The sequence below is a fragment of the Hibiscus syriacus genome, unplaced genomic scaffold (assembly GCF_006381635.1).
Source record: "Hibiscus syriacus cultivar Baekdansim isolate YM2019G1 unplaced genomic scaffold, ASM638163v2 tig00112253_pilon, whole genome shotgun sequence".
NCBI lineage: Eukaryota > Viridiplantae > Streptophyta > Magnoliopsida > Malvales > Malvaceae > Hibiscus > Hibiscus syriacus.
The window spans coordinates 438,240-461,616 of record NW_024063283.1 but is presented as its reverse complement, the minus strand read 5'-3'; the positions used below and the strand labels follow the sequence as shown (position 1 = coordinate 461,616).

Below are 23,377 nucleotides of genomic sequence, written 5' to 3'. Positions count from 1 at the left end.
TTGTTAAATATCTTTCAATATATCCGGTAACGCCGTATATTAGCTGTATATTAACCCGCCTTTCCTGAGATAATCCCCCGACTTACTTATAAGTAAGACTAAATAAATAAATATATATCCATTAAATAAAACTCAATACCCATTTAATATATATATATATACACACACTTTTTCTGAATAATAAAGCCTACTTTTATATATTAAAATCCATGTACAAAAAAATTTCTTAAAACCAATTCATAACCCAATATATTTTTGAATTTTAAATGTCAAAAATATCCCCCAAGACTCTATGTTGTTGTCGGATTTTGGGGAAGAAAAATGGGTCGGGACCTTGCTTTTGTCATATTACTCTGATAGTTCAACTTGTTTTTGTTACCGTAGGATCCTGCCAGGATCCGACTTACTTATAACTAAGATTAAATAAATAAATATATGTCGATTAAATAAAAGCCAATACTCATTTAATAAATATATATACCAGTATATATATATTTTTCTTGAATAATAAAGCCCGATTTTATATTGTACAAAAAAATTTCTTAAAACTCATTCATAACCCAATATACTTCTGAATTTTAAAAGTCAAAAAACACCTCTAGGATTCTATATTGTCACCGAATTTGGGAGAAGAAAAATGGGGCGGGGCCCTTTTTTTTATCTTTTATCATATCACTATGATAGTTCGACTTACTTATATTACGGCAGGATCCGACTTGCTTATAAGTAAGACTAAATAAATAAATATGTTTATTAAATAAAACTCAATACCTATTTAATATATATATATATACACACACATTTTTAATAATAAAACCCATTTTTATATATTAGAATGCATGTAAAAAAAATTCTTAAAACCCATTCATAACCCAATATACTTTTGTATTTTAAAAGTAAAAAAACTATCCCGCAAGATTCTATGTTTCCGCCAGATTAAAGAGAAGAAAAATAGGGGCAGGACCCTTGCTTTTGTCATATTGCTTCGATGGTGCGACTTGCTTTTGTTACCGCAGGATTCTGTCAAAGACTAAATAAATAAATATATGTCCATTAAATAAACTCCATACTCATATATATATATATATATATATATAATTTTTTGAATAATAAAGCCCATTTTTATATATTGGAATCCATGTACAAAAAAATTTCTTAAAACCCAATTGTAACCCAATATACTTTTGTATTTTAGAAGTAAAAAAATATCCTCCCAAGATTCTATATTGTTGTCAAATTTGGGAGAATAAAAATGGGGTAGGACCCTTGCTTTTATCATATCACTCTTATGGTTCGTTTTGCTTTTGTTACCGTTAGATCCTGTCAGGATCCGACTTGCTTGTAAGTAAGACTAAATAAATAAACATATGTCCATTAAATAAAACCCATTTCTATATATTAGAATTCATTTACAAAAAAATTTCTTAAAACTCATTCATAACCTAACATACTTTTGAAATTTAAAAGCCAAAAAAATCCCCGGATTTGGGAGAAGAAAAATCCCCCCAATTGTTACCAAGGCAATACACTAACATTATCATATCAAATTCTATATAACATATTCTTTGTCAAAATCTATATAAACAGTTAATACCTCAAATATGGACTTGAGGGGGAAAAGTACAAAAACAGTGTACACGAGTCGTTGGGTTTGTACAAGCACCAGACTAATTTTCTATAGGACCTTTGTTGATATCAGATTGATTCTTAAACCTAGAAAAAAGAAGCTATTACAGAGCTGGGCTCGTTCTAAACTTTACAACCATCAAATCTAACAGAGATACTTAACATGAAATGGGTTTTCTGTTTTGTTGTTATATTCAGCCAAGGGTTTCCCCCACCAACAGAAGAGAAAGGCTGAGGGGTAGTAGGTGCTGACAATCCATCACTATTTATAAAACCATACGATGCCTTACTGCCAATGCCTCCAACCTGACGGCTGCAAAGCAACAAATGGTGAAAAGGTCCATAAAACCATTCTTGAGAGGTTGTATCTTGCAAGTCTAGAATATAAATATCGGCAGTTTTTTTATCCCCAAGCTGACCTTTGTATCCCAAACTAAAAAGAAGTCATTCTAAATGAAACCAAAAATGATTTACCCGGGCGTTTCAAGTTACCAGGTAATTGAGCTACTGAGTATGTCCCTATATATTTTTTCCCTCCAGAATTCAGCACATTTTAAAGTAAAAAAACAAATGAAGTAAAAAACAAATAGAGGGGGGAATTAAAATGGTTTACTTGGTGGCAATGCTGATGAATAAGGCGGTGATTGTCAGGTCTGATCCTAACTATTTTTTGGCCCAGGACGAAATAAAAGAAATGAGCTCCTAATTTTAAAAAATTATAAAAAATATATAGTATAAGATTGATATTAATTTTTTTATTAAAATAAACAAATAATAATTAATTATCATCTCAAAAATGTAAAAAAAAATATTAAAACACAAATATTTATATAAAACATTGTCTTCGAGCATTTTTTGATACAAAATCAAAGTGTCAACATCAATATTTTCCAATATATTTTTTTTCATTATAACATAGCTAGCTCATTCAATCTTTCTTGTGACATTGTTAACCTCAAGTAATTTTTTTAACAATTTCAGCTTAAAAAGCTTTTCTTAATTTATTATGAGAAAAAATAATCTCTAACTTATGAGAAAAAATAATCTTTAACTTAGAAAAACACTTTCATTTCAGAAAAAAAATCCAACTGCATCAACATCGACAAATTATTATGAGAAAAATAATCTTAAAATTATTACAACATTCTCTTAATTTTTTATCATTAAGTGACTTCAACCTTATAAAATCAATTAAAAATCCAAAACAAATTTCAAAAATCTTTAACTAACGATTTTATTTTTAAATTTAAAAATGTAAAATTAAAAAATGGTTATAAAAATTGAAAAAAAATAAATAGTTATAATAAATTTCAAAAAATTATAATCAAATCGAATTCTGCAAAGAAATGAACAATTATAATAAATATCCAAAATGAAATGAACGGTTATTCGTACAATAACTAACGTTGTTTATTTTAAATTAAAAAGGTAAAATTTAAAAATGATTAATAAAAATTAAAAAATAATTAACGTCTATTGGATTTCCCAAAAAATTATAATAATAAATGTTTATTTCATTTAATTCAGAAAAATTTAATAAATTTGTAGGGCCCTATCTAACCGGTGAAACCATTCTTTATGTATTGAAAAATAAAACTTTTATGGGTCCTAGACGGGCGCCCCTTCTGCCCGGCCCAAGGCCGGCCCTGGTGATTGTGATGGCATCCCTGAGGCGTAAGGTAAAGTTTGAGATGGCATCCATACTGATGATGGAGTACCAAGGCTAGAAGTGCGCCGTAGGCCAGAATGAGGAGGGGCATTCGGTAAGGCACCTTGTAAGGAAGCCATTGAAAAGGACTGCACCGCAAGCAACATGCTATAAAGAAGATTGCAAAAAAAAAAAAAAAAGTAGAAGAAAAATGTGCAACTGTAATAGTTCCAAGGCGGGATGATTAGAATTTCAAAAAGTGAGTAGGTTGGGAAGTGAAGCTATTCGATGAATTGATCACGCATCTTCAGAGTCAAATGAACAACCAACTCTCCTCACAGGTTCAACCAAACACAGTCAAAATGGCATCAATAAAATTAAACAGCGACCTTGTTCTCTCTCTTTCTCTCTCTCACTTTACACAAAGACTTAATTTCCACGCAAACGCACAAAACAAGCATGCCAACATTAAAAACTTTCATATCAGAGTCCTTTACACCAGTGTGACCAAGTCAGTCTGGCAGAAACAACGAAATAATTCAAAAGTAAATAACGTACTGTTTGAGTTTGGGGTTGAGGTGCTTCGCCACCAAGATCGAATGGTTTATCGACCTTGATGACTGGAAAAGCAGATGTTGGTTGTAAGAACAAAATTGTGAGAATTACAAGTCATTCATCAAATAACGAGACATGCAATTTAGTAAGAAAGAATGAACTTGTGAACCTAATTTTCCAGAAATGTAACAGTACCACTGCAGAATTATATTGCATAGGGAACCCCATGCCAGGTGGTGGGACAGTTTGCCATCCTGGTGCAGCTGCAGGATAGGTTGCAGTAAATAGATCCTGCAAAAAACAGAGGCTAAAACAATAATCTCGCAACAAAAAACCACATGATACACAATGTACAATGTCCAGTGTGTAAAAAGAAATTACCGCAGGTAGTTCATTCCTTCCACTTGCTTTTGTTTCTGTAGGGGATGCTGTGGTGAAACGGCAGACGTGACATCCTGGAAAGGTTTCGAAACAGCTTGAGGATTTATGCAACTGATGCACTCAAATGCCCCTGCATATGCTGGGATGAGCAAAATTCCATTGCCAAAAATATGAGACTAAATTAGGTGAATAAAGAGTCAATTATCCATAAAATACTACATATAAAGCAGTGACGGATCCATAAATATTTTTTAGGATGGGCACATCTATATTAAAAACACAATTTTTGTAAAGGGTGGGCGCAAATAAAATTTTAGGATTGACAATCAATAAAATTAATAACTAAAGAAATTTGGATTTCAGGGTGAGACTTGCCCACCCTAAGATAGGCGTGGGTCCACCATTGTATATAAGAACCCAAGAAAATAAAAGCCTCATTGGTTGAAGGTTCATCAAACATAGGCATATATTGTTGGTTGTCAGACTGATTGCCAGCTGAAGAGAAAAAATGAGTCTGTTGGTGCTGCATATTAGGCCATTGTTCAGCATTGTTATTACCAAGAAGGAAATCACTGCTTGTAGGCTTTAATCCAGGAGCAGCTGTCAGAGCATCAGTAGGAGGTAATGTTGAGAAATTGCTAACTGGTGCAGATGCAGGAGGACCAGCTCCAAAGGGCAATGCTTGTATCTGCCCTGTAAATGCAACATTGGAAGGTGCTAAATTCACATTGGCCACAGGAGCAAGTACCTGACCAGCGACACTGCTAGATACTCTAGACAAATTACCAGGTACAGATGCTGGAACTAACTGAGAACGAACAGCATCCAGGGTGTTCACATTAGGAGCCTGAGAAACATTTGTCTGACGGGGAAGATCAAAAGAGGCCCAGTTGTTGTCATTGGTAAAAGTTGGGGGTTGCACAATTGATTGCGTTGCGGTAGTTTGTCGTGTCCGAGTAACAGTGGGAGCAACTGGAGGTTCAGGATAACATCAAAATCAATTAGGCTAACAGTTGTTCCAACTTGGCTTCTACTGGATTTCCACCGGAAGATCCTAAGCTGCTAGAAGATGCAATTCTCTGGTAGAAGAAATACTACAGTAAGTCCATTTCCTTTTCCTTTTAACCACATAAAAACAAGGGGGGGAAAACAGGAAGACGATCCAGTTTCTTCATGCAAAAATGAAATAAGAAAAGAAGGTTAATAAATGACTAAAGTTCTAGATTATTGAGGTTTGAACGTTCATTTATTTGGTGACAGTGGACACCCATGTTATACCTATATTTTGTTGTACATGAATTCATGCATGCATGAGGAACAGAGGCCTAAAGATGCGAAAGAATCCAGAGAACAACTGCAAAGAACTTATTATGCAAAATGTAGAAATAGACAAGAAGGTTTTTGGAATAGAGAAGAAATTAAATTCTCTATATTTTCTCACATAGAAAACGATTACATAGGTTAGGCCTTATATAGGCAGATTTACAAGAAATATACAATAGGAATACAATTCTAACTTACTAGGAGTTAACTTAATCTAATTAATATTCTATCTAATCTCTTAATTAGATAAAATGTAGAGTACAAAGTAAACAGAAAATAAAACTCTAACAATTAAGTTATGAGGCTACAATCTACACAAAACTATATCTGCTATGCTTTTATCTCTCAGTATAAAGTTCATGTAACTTCTAGGTATAAATTATAATGCTAAACATTGCAAGAGTGTAAGAGAAAAATGTACCATGGTTTAACATCAATTGATTGTAATTTATCATCATTAGCATAACGAAATATCAATCACTATAGCTAGCATAAGTCACGTCCAGCAAAGCTACCAAGTGGTTCCAATAAAAGGTTGTCAACTAATGAAAATAAGAAAGGCTAAATGGATTCCTGATTGGATGAGAATTATGAAGTCCAACAAAAAGTAGGATAAATACTCTGAATAAATTATGGAAAGAAAGGAGAAAAGTGTAAAATTTAAAAGGAATTAGAACTTTTCCAAGTGGATAATTGTGTAAAAACATCCTACTAACACAATAGGCTTTTTCAATAATTTCAGAGGGCATAATGCTAAGACATAAATAAATTACTTTTATGCGAGGCAAGAGGAAAAGTCTATTGCTGGACAGGATCAGCAGAAATAAACAAAGACATGATTTGTGAACAAGCAAATAAAACCACAAGAAGACCAGAACATTAAACTATTGTTTCCTAGCACACTGTAGAAACTACCTGTGTCTGAGGGCAACCAACAGTTCTGCCACCGTTTGCTTTTGGAGGTTCACTTACACAAAGGGGTATCACATTCTCACCCAAAATTTCTCTAACAGGACGAACTATTGGGGGACTGAATGACTCTTTTGGATGCTCAGGTGACCTCCCTTCTAACTTTGAATCTTTGTCAGAAACTATACAATCTTCAGCTTTTCTCTCATTACGAAATCTATCTTCCTGGCGCCAATCATTGACAACCTCAGGGCGAGTAGGACTTCTTCTGTAATCACCATATTGTCGACTTTCTTGATCATATCCAGGATGTCGCCTTTCATCAGAACCATATCTAGAATTTCTATCATCATTTCTTCCCCCTGGACTGGACCTATCACTGTAACGGCGATCATAGGTATCTTCATTTGGTGGACTTCTGGACCCTCCCTGATATCCATCTATCCTCTTATTCTCATAGAAGTCTTCCTTGTCATCCTACATAATGCACAATTCAGAAAATCATTACACATCACTCTTCAGCTGCTGAGTCAGTAATATCAAGATATTTAAAACTCCCTCTTAAGGAAGCATGGACATAACATATAGTGTCACCATTTGTCATACCGTATCTCACAACTTCATAACTCACTGAGAATCAATGGAACATAGTAATAGGGAATTGAATCTTACCATCTTTCCTCGAGGAGGTTTGTCATAGTTTTCCTGACCACTGTATCTTCTATCCACGTAGACATGCTTAATGAAGCCTCTCCACATTGCTGCCAACAAAATTTTAACTCAGAAGCATGAAGCTAATAAAGGTACAAAATAAAGATTGGGTATTTGAGTGATAACCTGCTGTTAGGAGCAGAATCACGCTGAGGATCCATTCTTTAAAATAGATTTCTTTTGCATGCTGCATGTAAGTGAAAGGAATTGGGGGGTGGGGGATGAGAAACTGGAACATCAGAATGAGAGGAAAACTACACACATATAAAAAAATCTTTTCTTATTTTCTTTTTCCTTTTTTCCATCAGAAGAGGGGGGGATTTTATCTCTACCTGGTTTTTGCCTTCTTGAAGAGCAGCAACTTCCTGAGAAGTGAACTTACCCATTGATAACGATTTAAGTCTGTGTGAATTCTCGGCTGGAAACAATTAAAGCCAGGGGCCAGTTTTAGTAAACCTATGAACTATAATTAGAAAGGCACTAAAGTTTCAAATATAACCTAATCAACAGCCAAAATGTGAATAAACCTTGATACTTACTGTATTCCACTACAGGTGGTGCAAACAAATGTCCAGCAGTTTGTGCAAACATATTGAGGCCCCTGCTCAGGTGACAAGTTAACAAATGGCTACAATGTGATAAAGTACATGCACATCATATTTTACAAATTATAGTATACCAAACTCAATTTAGCATAAGCAAAATGATGCAAAAATCATATTCCAATTATGAAATTTCAAAAGCAAGGGTATCCAAACAAATACTTTACGGAACAAACACTCCCCAAAAGGTTTACGAGTGAGGATTCAAGCAATCATCATAACATTTATCAGGCTTCCTAATTTTACAAACTTCAATCAATATTCATACAATACAACCTATCTCACCAGTCATAACTAGCAGCCTAAGCAGAACCAAATATGCTTGAGGAACAATTCGCACATAGTTATTTTCCATTGACATAATGCAGGACACGGCAGTATGATCACCAAATATTCGTTTCGTTTCTCTATCTACAATCATGGGATGAAAACATAAACAAGGAAAACAATAAAAAGAAAATAATACCAGACTGTTGCAGTTAATACATCTTCAATTATCCAGTTGTTTGAGGAGGCCCCGAATTATCCTCTCATTTTTCGCATCTTCCTTACTCACTCGCCATGATAACCTTCATATATCAAAATAGGAGAAAGAACAAAATAGAAATTCTTTTTTAGAAAATGATCAAATAGTTTTAAAAAATATATATATTCAGTCGACAAGAGTTTCTCCAAATGACCATTAATCACCAAAAAGGAACAAAATATTAATTAATTTCAAAATCCTAATCAAATTTGCTTCTTCTACAATATTACCACCACCAAGAAAAAAAATACACTGTTTAAGAAAAAGTAAACAACCAAAACAACAAACATCCTATTTTTCCCAAGCCAAATTTTCTCCAGCTAATCAAACAAAAAATAAATCTATAACATACTGAATTCAACTAAACAAATGCCGCGGATTTGAAAAATCAAATCAACTTAAAATCCCAAAACAGCACAGACAGATCAAATTTAGGACGTGTTTGGAACCCTGGAAAAGTTGCCAGCGAGAAAAAGAAGCAACGGACTCACCTGGAATCAACGAGAAAAAGAAAAACAAATTGTCTCAAACTTCCGTTTGGAAGCTTTTAAATGAATCAATTCCGGTCCAACGCCAAGAATATTGTGTAAAAAAATAGAGAAATAAATCACTTAAATGCAAAGAATTATATGAGAAAGAGAAATAGATCGGTAAACTTTGACACGGTGTTCGCACAGCTAAGAACTAAACAAAAACGAAAAGGAAAATTAAAAGGCTGCAGTAATTTTTTATTGAGGATTTTACAAAGTATTTAAGAGAGAAAAGAGAAAGAGGAATGAGAGAAAAGAGGAAAAGTTTTGTCACCTGGGGACTTTTTTTTTATGGAAATATTATATATTGAAAACAAATTGTATTTTAGGATCTCTTTATTTCACACAAATAAATTCAGTAAAATAAATTATAATTTTAGATGAGTATATAATGAGTGACATTCATTAAAATACATTATTAACTACATGTATTTAAATGCATCACTAATATGAAATAGGATAAAATATATAAACAATCACAAAATGTTTTGATTTGATTTATCATTGAATTTTTAAAAGTTAAAAAATAAACATTAAATTTTAAATTTTGTTAAAATAAATAAATAACAATCGTTAAATATTATTAAGGGGTTAATAACATACTAAATTAATAAAAAAAAATTATTTAGACCCCCAATTATAACTAAAGTTTCATTTTTAATATTTTTTAACATTTTTAAATAGTAATTCTAAACAATTAGAATTTTTAGAATTATTTTAAACATATGAAAATAAATCATTTTTAAAATTTAAAAAATATTTTTAAAAAATTATGTTATCAAACAATGAAAGTAATTTTTTATTAAGAAAAAAATATTTTATAACTAATTATTTATTTAATTGTTATTGCATTTTTAAAATTAAAAATTTATAATTTTCAATATCCAAAAATTTACATTATTGAATAATAAAATTATTTTATTATTAATGATGTGATTTAAGCATTTAACTTTTATTTAAAAATTTTAAATATAATTTAAAAATCATAGATACATAATTTTATAATATCACATCAAATAATTTTTAATTGATATGGTACAAATTTAATATTTGTAATATAAAATTAAAAGATGATATTTATTTTATCTATAACTATTTTATTTTCAACTCAATGAACCTAATAAGAATTATTTCAATTAAAATTAAGAGTAAAATTAAATTTTAGTTATAATTGAAGCATCAAATGAGATATTTGTTAATGATTTTGTGCTCATTTTGTAACAAAATTAAAATTTAATATTCATTATGTAACTTTTAAAAGTTAAATGTTCAAAAGGATAATTTTGAGATAGTTTAATGACTATTTGTAAATTTTACTCTATAAAATTATTAGTAGATTGCAATAAATGGCCTGCATACTAGAATTTTCCTAAAATTTTTTAGAAACATTTTATGGAAATTATTTTATGGTATTCGGACAATGTTGTGTAATTTATTTTTCACTGATTTATATTTTTATTAAATTTTTTATTATATAAAATTATTTACTAACAACAAAATAATATTATTTTAAAATATTAGAATAATTTAATCAATATTATTTATGTCTATATTATTATTAAAATATTATATCTACAATTTTTAAATAAATTTTTTATAAATTATATTAACTATTTATTAAAATAAGAGAATTTAATTATTGATTATATTAATTATTTATTAAAGTAATAATATTATTAAAATATTAGAAATTACATTATTAAAATAAAATATTATGTTATGTTTTAAATATTCAATAATTTAATAATATTATTTTATGAAATTAATAAATAATATTAATTTTATTAATAAGTTATTATATATTATTAAAATAAATGTATAATATTATATATTATAATAATATAATTATAACAATAAAAATATTATATTATAAAAATTATCAATCAATAAAATTTAATAATTAATATTTTATTAAAATGATACTAAAATAATATATTACTATCACATATATAAAATAATAATATTTTGAGTGTTTATGCTTTGAAGTGAAAAGTTTATAAAATGACTTACGAAATATCGTATTAATGACATACGAATTTGATTAAAATAGTATATGAATTGAATAATTTTCCTATAAAGTTTTATATGAAAAAATATATAAGATTTAAATAAAAGCTCAGTGTATAAGACTTGATAGATAGTGCTACGTGAGGTGGAGTGATTACTAATTACTGATACTAAGACTATATGTGCATTATGGGTCTCACGATGTTTTGATATTATGAGGTACCATATCTGATTAATGGTACGGTGTTGTTGTGTTCTACAGTACTTGTATGTTCATTGATACTGGCACTTTATGTGCGTTTTGGCATATTATTACTGGCAGTTATATTGCATACATGATACTAATGTGACATACAGTTACATACAATTATACTACATACCGTATTGAACACTCATGACTGACTCGAGTATCATGTATTCTCATGCTTATACATTAGGCTATAAAATGTAAATAAAAGAAATACTACAATAAAAATATACTACAATAAAAGATACAATACAATAAATGAAAGAGTACAGTATATGAAACATCACAATAAAAGAATCGGTACAATAAAAGAGATAGTATAATAAGGGAAATAATACAGTAAAAAAAGGTACATGAAAAAAATAACTGTACAGTTCTAATTATTATGTTCTACAGTAAAGCTTTATATGCAAAGTTTGATTTATACTAAAAAAATATAGATGGAAAATTGAAACTGGTTGAGTCGGAATATGAATGGTATGTATATGCATATTGTGGAATTATTTTAATAATTGTTATCGGTGGAAGGTAGTGTGGCGGTAAACAACAACCATAAGAATTTGTTTTAAATAAATCTGATCTCGAACATTATAGATGTTTTACATATAGTGTGATAAGGACATTACAAGAATTATGTTAAAATATGAAGTAGTATGGTTTGAGAAAATGTATAAAAAAATGTGAGAATATATTAAGTTGTTAAATGGTTATGCATGACAGTTTCATTTATGATTTGAAACAATACTAAATTTCTTAGTTACCGCCTAAAAAACGGATGTAAAATAGAAATTAAAATATTTCATTATGATTTTATGTGATTAAATAGTTTTATAATAAATGTTAAATTTGGAAATTTTAAAATAAGTAAAAAATTTTACAATATTCAAGTAGGAAACGTTATACAGAAACTGTGTAACATCCTTAACTTGTATTTGGGTATGAATACGAATTAAGGGTGTTACAACAATCGTTGTATGAAAACATAAGGTCAACTTTTCTTTTATAGTCGATGTAACCGTCTAGATCATGATCTCATTTGAATTGTGGGATTGTGAATTTCGGTTTAGCAAAGAGTTCTAGCATTAGAAGCTTAGGTTATCCACGTCTTGGTTGCATTAGATTTTGTGGAGCTTTTACTGGTTAAATGTAGGTATGGTGATTTTCTTGTTGTCGTATTTCGATGTTCAAATCAGCCATTTGAATTGTTTTTGAAACCATTTGTTGTTGTTGTTGAATGGCATTAAGCACATCCATTTGTTGATTAATAGCAAACATGAGGCTTCGTATTGCCTCAGAAAATTCACCACCTTTTACCATCCTAAAAAGTTAATACACTCAAAAGACAATATAAAGTGGAAAATAAAATAAAAAATAAGAAACCTCATAATTCACTCCAAGAAAGTAATACACTGAGAGGAAAGTCAGTCGATCTTATACTCTTTAAAAGTTTCTTGCCAAGAAGTCTCACAATGTTCATGTTGGAGTTCAATCTCTAAAAAAGACAACAACAAAAAAAACCAACTTAGAAGGCTCTAAAAAGTCAAACAAAGAGAACGACTCCAATTGAACGATAATGCAAGGAAGAAGTATTAAAACTCTTTTAATCCTATTAACACAAGAACAAGAATGTGTTAGATGATGTAAAGGAAAAAAAAGCGAAAAAAAGAACCTCAAGCAATAAGAATAAAAAAGTAAAAAAACCAAACCCATAAAACCTAGAAACGCTAGATCAACTTGAACAACGTGTTTGAAGGGGTTATCAATGTCCAAATGAACATATATTTTATGTGTACGTCGGTCTTTGAGTGTAGAATCAGCTCGTAAATTTCAGCTCAAAAATACCTTCGGTAGTATCTTGTAAAAATTCTTGAATGGATGAACCATGATTTTATTGAATTTTCTTGATCAACACGTTTAAACAGGTTATTGGTGTCCAACTGACCTGATTTTTTTAATGGAAGTTGATATTGTGATAAGGAATATGCCTATAAAATTTTAACTCAAAATTCCTTCAGTAGAGTATTTTGGAAAATTTTCAACGAAGAAACCTAAATTTGTCGAACAAATTTGAATGACGCTTTTAAGATGTCTTTTGATGTCTGATTGACCTCAATTTTGGAATGTAGATCACTCTTAGGATGAAGAATGCACATTTAAAATATCATCTCCAATTTATTCGTTTGCGTTTTTAGTAAATGTTTTCTTAGCCTTTTCTCATTTTTTTTGCCTATTTTCTTTTCTTTTATGATTTTTTTTGTTTCTTTCTTTTCATTTTGATAAAAAAAACAACAAACTAACAATAATAAATTGAAAAAAATACAAATAATCACTACTAGAAAAACCCCTTTAATGACGCTCATTGCGCGTCATCTATGGGTGCGGATGACACACATTTGCGCGTCGTTGAAGCCACCTACATAAATCTCAAATTACACGCAATTGTGTGTCATAAATCTATGTCGCGCATTTATGACACTCATTTATGTCGCGCATTTATGACGTTCACTGAGCGTCATTGAAGCCCCCGTCATAAATTAAGATGACACACATTTGTGTCATAAATTTATGACTCGCATGTATGACTTACATTGAGCTTCATTGAAGCCCCCGTCATAAATCTGCTTGACACACATTTGTGTGTCATAAATTTATGACACGCATGTATGACTTACATTGTGTGTCATTGAAGCACATGTCATTAAAAATGACGACACACATTCGTGTGTCGTGATTGTATTTCGTATATATATATATATATATATATATATATATATATATATATATATATATATATATATATTGTAGATTGACAAATAATCAAACTAAATCACATTTAATGCCTGATAATACTAAATCTATGTATCATATTATATACAAGCAATCCATTTGCATACAATATATTCACATTAAGTTATCAAAAATATTGTATTAATCATATGTTGATACAAAATATCACGACATAATAAAGTTTGCCACATAAGATACCCATTCTTTGCGAATATCATCAATGTCATCATCCGTGTATTCTTCCTTCCCATCACCAACCTAAGTAAAAAATATGAAATAAGTATATAATTTATACTTATTTAAAGTGAAGTATATAATTAACTATCAAAGAGTACTAAAATGACCAATTTTACATATGCATTCTTTGAAGCATAATAACATTATGCAAAGTCATCAAATCAATAGCATTATAAAAAGTACCAACTTTGTTCACAACAATATCACCACGAATAATTACATTATGCACTATATGATCCGAATATCAACGATGTGTATGCCTTCAATAAAAAAAATTATGGCATGAACAACTGAATCAACCTTATGTTCTTCCCCAATAGAGCTCTAATTTTTTAACCTTTGGCACCATGAATCCTCATGCCAAAATGAATTCTCTTTTGCTTCCTAAATTCATCAGACTCACAAAGCTTCAATATGTCTTATTCATCATAAAATCCCATTTTTCTACATTTAGCATCGAACAAGAAAGTGAAAGTAACAATTGCATCATCTATTGAATCTACGTACAGGAAATAAAACTCGATAATCATTTTTTGACCTTTTATCACCACAAGAGAGTCCCTATTAATCCTCATTATTCCACTTTCAGCAGTTTACTTGTACCCTTTTACGTCTAGAGTACTTGACAAAATCAAATTTCTCTTTTAAGTCTAGTACGTGTCTCACATTATCCAATGCTTTCACAACTCCACCGAACATTTTAATATTGATCTTATCAGTATCAGTGATCCCACGATAGGCATTAGTCCCCAATATAATTGCTGGTTTAGACATTGATTCATATATCGAAAACTAGTCCCGATTGTGACGTGCTTAAAACGTGTAATTAGAATTAACTAACAAGAAGTTTAGCATCAATGTAATCTTCCACTAAGTTAAATTCACAAGGTTTTTAAGTTTGTTTACCCTTCTAAGTTTGTTTCAAATTATAAACGATAACCTCCATACAGAAACGTGAATCATCAAAATAAAAGAACATATAAAGTACAAGGTGATAACTAGAAGTGTAGAATAGCATCCAACTATGAGTTTTTCAGCAGAAATAAAAAGAGCTTGACAATTCGTATTAATATGAATAGACAAGATGTTATAATAGTTGAATTTCCAATAATAGCATTCTACTTCAAGTCCATATGATATGACAGATGTGTATCAGAAAAGTTTGCTTACATTCTTATTGACCAGTACTTCAAGTCCGTTCTCGACTATCTCTTTCATGAACTTACAAACATAATATCCACACTCGGTACCTCCCGACTGACGGGGACACTACAAACAGTTTACAATAAACGATTAGTCAAAATGAAAGCTGCAATTTAAACAAGGAATAATCGATCGAAGTCCTCACCAAAACATTGATCCAATTGAGGCTAACCCTTTTGTTAGATCCACTTTGAGCAGTGTACAATTTCATTGCCCTATAAAAATTGATGAAATATATCAAATAATATACTATAATGTTTCGATAATTTATGTTACTTACACATCAATAATCCGCTTCAACTCCTGATGGACATTAGTGGGCCCCAAGGAATCAAGATAATAACAACTTGTTGTTTTCATATATATCACCGCCAACACCCCATGTCTTCTATAAAAACCAAAAACCAAATTAAGTTACTAAAATATATTGATAATCAAATGAAAAAATAAACCTGGGATTATATGGTGCTTTAATAATAAGACAAAAATAAATAAAGTATGAATGTTCACATGAACTTACCATTTTATCAACAACAATCTGGACATTTGGGTCATAACCTCCTTTTTTCATTTGTCTTACCTTTTTCCACAACAATGCTCTATCAATCTCGTCTTTCTCCTTTCCCGTTTCTTGCATCTAAATTAAAAAGAATAACAACAATGAAATAACATAAACAGATGCATATCTAAACTATTCAATTAATTTACTACATACAATCTCAAGAGTTAGTCCAGCATATCCTTTTCTACTCAACCGATGATTGTATCTATGTTGTCCACGCATTTTTTAGCTTTCTGACTTGTTTCCTGCATTAGAAACATTAAAACAGTCAAGACTGGTTTCTAAAACTAATATATATATAATAAATACAGACCGGTCATTCTTAAAACCTTCCAGTCATAACAAATACATACTGGTTTCTAAAACTAATATATATATAACAAATACAAAAACCTTTCATCATCTATCTTCAAATAAGGATACATCTCTGGAGGGTTGAGCAGATTTGCATTAGAGTCATTCTTAAACTTCTCAATGAATTTCTTATACAGATAATGCTTAAAGTTCTTCCACTTTGTCCCAATGGATTGAAGGGTGTTCTTTCAACTCCTTGGATCAAGTTCAAAATTCATCTGAAACATAAAGCATTAATTAATAAATATTATTTTTTTTAAAAAAATGATAATTAAAAGTTAAGATCAGATGTTAGACTTACCAAAATGTATTGCCATAAGTCTTCTTTTTTTCCTGTTCAATATCTCGCCAAGTGGCATAAGTGATAGGCATCGTTGATCTTGCTACCATGTCCTCAAAGGAAGCAAGTTTCGTTGCTTCAACGCCAATTGGAACACCCTTTTTATTATAAGTAACGATAACTTTTCCTTTAGTAGTTTTTTCCTTTATTGTCGGACCTCTTTGTTTAGAGTCTTCATCATGACTCGAAGACTAATCCGATTCCATGGTACAAAGTACAACCTGTTTCAACATGATTCAAATAAAAAATTTAGTACATTGTTATTTCTTGCAGTTAGGATAGAATTAATAACATACAAATGTTGAAATAAAACATACCAAAAAGTGAAGATTTTATTTTGCACACAATATTTTATACTAATATGCTCTCGCCATCCGGGCGTGTACACAAGAAATCATCATCAAGTTCTACTAAAGGGGAGTCTTGTGAAAAATCAAAAGTAGCATGGTATTCCAACATATCATCAGCTTCACAATTTGCTCCATACTTGTACATCTTATGTGGTGTGAAGCCGACAACAGACAAATTCACATCTTGTTGATCTTGAACATAAAAACTTGTTTGGCTTGACTAGTTAATATGAATGGTTCAGATTGGTGATCAAGCCTAGCAAAGTTAACCACTGTGAATCCAAAATCATCTTTTTTTATTCCACGACTATCAACCCAATCACACATGAAAATAGGAATATTGAATATGCGATAATCAAGATCCCATTTCTCCTGTATACGACCATAGTAAGTAACAACGCCATACCCAGGATTGGAGTCTTTTGCACTAGCAATCTGCATAGCATGTGCAACTAGAGATACTCTACTACATTGAGTTGTTCTTGATTCATCTCGAGATGTTGTATGGAACTGATACTCATTTATGGCAAAACTGCTATATTTCTTCACATCAAAACTTGGCCCTTTGGCCAACCAACGAACACTCTCACAAAGGTCTTCCCCGTTAGCCAAATATGTATCAACCTTAGTTTTAAGCCAACTAATAAATGTCCGACTGTGCTGAGTCTGCAACCATTTACTATTTCGAGAGGCACGGGGGTTATGATCCTTCAATTCCAACATATGTTGCCTAAATAATATTAGAAGTTATAATCATATTAGAAGTTAGAAAAAGTTTAATACATTACATAGAGTACAAAGAAGACATAATGGTTCTTACTCTATATACGGCTCCACATCAGCAGTGTTTCGTAATACATAAAGATGAGCTTCATCAAGTAGCTTAGCATCTACAATCTCGACTATACCCCGTGATACAGGTTTACCGGTGCGAATTCTTTCATCATCACGTTCATAAGGATTACCAATTGATTTCATGTTTTTTAAGTAGTCTGAGCAAAATTCCAAGGCTTCCTCTGCCACATAACATTCTACAATGCAACCTTCAGGTTGATGATGATTCTGTATATAGTCTTTGAGTCTTTTCATGTATCTCTCAAATGGATGATGGATACATCCACCTAAAATGAACCGGGCAACATAACCTCACCTCTCTAACTAAATGCACCATCAAGTGAATCATGACATCGAAAAATGAAGGAGGAAAATACTTCTCTAACAAACACAAAGTTAATACGATGTCACTTTGCAACTTGCCTAGCTTATTAACATCAACGACTTTACTACACAACACATTGAAAAAATGACACAAACCTATGATTGTTTTCCTCACTTTCACATGTAACACCCCCTTTATTACAAAAGGGAGAAGTTGTTGCATCAGTACATGACAATCATTAGACTTCAAACCATTCATCTTTGATATATCATCAGACACGAGATTCTTGAAATTTGAACAATACCTATCAGGCACTTTTATGGTAGACAGGGTCTCGTAAAATCGGTGTTTCTCTGTGGTATTCAATGTGTAGCACGCAGGCGGAAGCCAAGTACGATTCCCTCTTGGTTGAGTTTGTAATTCAGGCTTAATGCCCATCACCTCAAGATCTTGTCGTGCTCTTAACCCATCCTTCGTCTTGCCAGGTAAATTCAACAATGTCCCATAAACACTCTCACAAACATTTTTCTCTATGTGCATAACATCTAACTGATGATGAACGAGCAACTTCTTCCAATATTCAAGTTAAAAAAAAATTGATTTGTTGTGCCAAAATTTAGCTCTCTCATCGATGCTTTCTTTTTCCTTCTTTGACGTTTTCTTCTTTGACGTTTTCTTCCTAGACGTTGTCTTCTTACCCCATTAAGTCTCAAACCCCGTCAGATAGTCATAATTCTCTTCACTTGATAATGGTTGTTTTATAACACCTTCCTCTTGTTGATTGTTGAAATCTTTTTTTCTTTTACGAAGAGGATGTTGAAGTGGAAGGAATCTTCTATGACCAAGAAAGCATACTTTTTTCGAATTTGGCAACCACTGTGAACAAGTATTCTCTTAACATATTGGACACGCATAATAACCTTTGGTAACACACCCCAAAAGATTACCATATGCGGGAAAATCATTTATAGTCCAAAGTAATATTGCTCTTAGATTGAAGTATTCTTTCTTATAAGGATCATATGTCTTCACCCCAGTTTCCCACAAGAGTTTTAGATCTTCTATGAATGGTGCCAAGTAGACACCAATATTGTTACCAGGTTGTTTTGGACCTGATATCAATAGAGTCAACATCATGAATTTTCTTGTCATGCACAAATAAGAGGGTAGATTATAAGTTATGAAGATAACCAGCCAACAACTATGCTTGGAACTTAATGACTTGTGAGGATTGATACCATTAGCGGACAAGGCTAATCTAAGATTCTGTTTTTCTTCTCCGAATTCTTTCCATGTTCTATCAACAAGCTTACAAAAGGGGGAATCACGAGGATGACTTAGCATACTGTTATTAGCCCGACCTTGTGCATGCCAAGTTAAGTCATGCGCCATTTCTGGTGATGAAAACATTCTCTTAAATTTGGGGATGGGAGGAAAATACCACAAAACTTTCGAAGGTACGTTTTTGGTATTCTCCTTTCAACGAGATGTGCCACAAGTTGGACATTGAGAAGCATCCTTATGTTATTTCCAGAATAGAACACAATCATTTTCACATGCATGAATTTTTTTCATATTGTAGACCTACTCCTTTTAGCAATTTATTGGCATCATATAGGGAGTTAGGTATTCTATTGTTTAATGGTAAGAAATCTTTTAGGGCACCTAACAATACTTCAAAACTAGACTCAGACCACCCAAATTTACCCTTGATATGTTAGAATTTCAATAATCCACTAAGTGCATTATACTTTGACCTTACGTAAACTGGCTTTTCACATTCTTCAAGAAGTGACTTCAATGAATCAGGTTCTTTTTCTACATCGCTGAAGGAATCATGTACCATATCTCTTGTATAAACAAAGTCGGGAGGAATATATTTGTTAAGGCATCTAGAATCAAGCTCAGGCTGTCTTTCTCCATGAAAAGACCAAACCTTATAACTTTCATCGAAGCCATAGGCAAACAGATGATAACGCACAGTCTGCATTGAGTGATGCCACAAATTGATACAATGTATACAAGGACATCGAATAAGATCTAAATTTGGATCATTACTTTGTGCAAACTCTAGAAATGTGTTTACACCCACTTCATATGCATCAGATAACCTATCAGACGAAATCCATGATTTATCCATCGACCATTACTTACCAACCTAAATAATTATAAAGTATTAGCAAAACTACAACTTTATAACTGATGATTTATGAAATATTTATGTAAGATATGAAGAAAAAAATGTTTACCCCAAATTACCGAGTACAAAGTAACCCTAACAAATTCATTTTGTACTATGCTATAGAACAATGTTCAAGGGTTATGACCCATTCATAAAATCTAAAAAACCGAATTGAAACTGGAACAAACCCTAAAAATATTAGATAAATTATTTGAAAACCCAATTAAAAATAAGGAAAGCCACAATGATTCGATTCACAAAAATAAACTCAAATAATTTGATGAGTTGGATAATGTAAGGCTTGAATTCTATCTTAACTAGAGAACATTTTATGTGTTACTTCCTTGCCTTTTCTTTTTATCCTATTATCCTTAGGGATTTATGCTCCAGTTTAAGTGTCTTGATGAATTGATGTTGGTGTGGTACTTCTGAAATACATGATTTGTCTAATTTTACCTCTTCTGTACAGATTACTTACAACTTTTACTCTCCAAACATGAATGTTGGAAACATAAAATTTCTCTCACTTATTAAACGGCTTGATGAGTGAATATTGTAAGTTTGCATATGAACCTAGTCCAATTGTGCCAACTGTTTAACATTTTGATAAAAAGTGATAGAACATGGAGCATTTTTATATTTGGCTTTAGAGTTTAGGATACTGCATCATAGTCTATGATCTAGATAGAAAAGAAAAGAATTCATCTTTAACATATGGGAAAAGCCATCTTTTTTGCTAGAAATCGGTGATTTAAGTTTATGAACTTGGGTGAAATTGATTTTGTTGCATTATGGGTAATTTTTAAAACTAAATCATAGAAACCTGGGTGAAATTGGTCTTTTGTTGCTAGGGAATAATTAATTAAAGAATCAAAGGTATTGTCTAAGAACTTCGACTGCAGGTAAATCACACGAACGAGGATTTGAGACAACTTTTGAGGTTTTCTTGGCAGTTGCATAGTTATTTGTTTGTTATCCCCCCTTGTTTCCCCCCTCAGCATTGTGTTGTTGGGAAGCCATGCATTTCATGATACCTTATGGTGTTGTTAACTTTTTTTTTCTACTGTCAACATGTGTGTTGAAACTTATCCCTATTTAAGAAGGTGGATCTTTTTATTTTCTTTTCTTTTTCAATGTCTTTTGTGTAATTTCTATCATAAATAGGGAGCTCAAAGAAATGCATAGTTTCACTATGGATCTAGTATTGTGCAGACAAATTGTTTTGCAACTAATGCATTCACATGTAGGGAAATGTAAGCTCGTCTGAAGATATATCAGCAAAAACCAAGAGTGTTATAGAATTAAAGAAACTCCAAGTGTTAGAGCTTCAATGTCACCTACGTAGGTATGTCCCTTATAAAATTCCCTTAACTTATTATTATATTTCTTAACTTATTATTATATTTTTATCAAAATATAGCATCAATGTGATAAATGCAAAAGTTTTTAAGCAACAAATAATTGTCATTGGGGTAAACGAATAGGCTAGCAAAAACAAGATATGTCTGTAAACATTTCAACAAGCATAAAAAAACATATATCACAAGACAATCAAAATTCAACATTTTTGAACCAAAATACATAATCCATCAAAACCCAAAAATCAAAAAGAGTTCGAAAACTACCACAAGAGTCCACTGAAGTATAAAAACCGAAATAACCCACTTAAAGAACCTATGAAATGAACAAATCAGTAGTGATTAAACAAATAATAGAAAATTAAACAAGCAACAAATTTGTATTCAATTTCAACATATATGAAGTAAAAGCATCAAACCCTTTAAATCAGACAAAATAGAAATCAACAAAACCCTAAGTATTACAATAGAAAATGAGGAATACCTGTGGAAACCCTTGATTTTTCACTCCCTCGTTTGCGTTGTGGTGAATGGCCAAACCAGTGGGAGGTTGCAAAGAGAAAAATGGAAAAAGAGAAAAATGAGGGAAGCATGCGACGTGAACTTTGTTATCGAGGGGGGAAGAAGCGGGAAATGATGAAAATAATGGGGGGGAAATTAAAATACGACTTTTATTCTTGGCACACAATTAAAACTGTACTCCTTGTTTTTGCAATTTTTTTGGATTATGACTATTAAATATGACACACATTATTGTAAGTCATAAATCGTTCAGATTTTAAAAAACATGACATTTTTTATGACACTCATTTTTTGCAAGTCATAAATTAGCGTGTGTCATCGTTCGTGTGTCATTAAAGGTATATTTTCTTGTAGTGAATATAAAAAGATCCTAAAAATGATCAATCATTATGAACTAGCTCCTTTGGGGTACCTCGACAATTTATGCATGCAAGAATAAGCGAAAATACTTAATTATCCCAAGAATCGATCCAAATATTTATATCAATTAAGAGGGGATTGCAAGGGAGTGATGAACATTGCTTGAAATAGAAAAATAGTGTCTAGAGATACAAACTCAATCAAAGAACGAGAAGGATGGTGGATTAGGGGTTTATCGTAACTTTTAGGGTTTTTAAATTAGGGAAGAGTTGATGGAAAATCAAGAACAAATATTACGATAATAAATACTAAGATAATAAAGATAAACAAAGACAAAGAAGATAATGATAGAATGACATAGCCAAAATTAGGGTTTTGGTGATGATGGGTGAGAATAGTTATTTGATGATGATGATAGTGATTGATAGATAGTTTTCCTACGAACCATCCTAATCATAATTGACTAGGAAAAGTTGATAATTGGCTTTAACCAGCCCTTCTAATCACAATGAGAAGGCAAACTGGAGTGTAAAGATCTCTCTCGCGTAGAACTTGAAGAACTTAATGATGAAGAATGCTTTGAAGACACAAGGCAATCAACACTTGCAAAAACAAACTCTCGTTGTATTATTAATGAAAGAAATTTGTTTTACAATGGTGAATGGAGACTCCTTTATATAGGGCAAGGAGTTCCATGAATCTAAGTATGTACTAAATAAAATAATAATAAACTAAAGATATTATTTTGATTCTATCTAATTCTTAATAAAATAATAATAAACTAAAAAATTATATTTTAACTCTATCTTAATTCCTAATAGAATAATAAATTTAATCCTAAAATATAATGCATTATTCTATATTAAATTATATTACAAATAATCAATAAAAATTTGAT

At 31.2% G+C, this 23,377-nt stretch overlaps 1 pseudogene; it reads right to left on the bottom strand.

Moving 5' to 3' along the window:
* Nucleotides 1-3,278: 3,278 nt before the first annotated feature.
* Nucleotides 3,279-19,449, bottom strand: LOC120176736 (annotated as a pseudogene).
* Between the last annotated feature and the right edge of the window lie 3,928 nt (nt 19,450-23,377).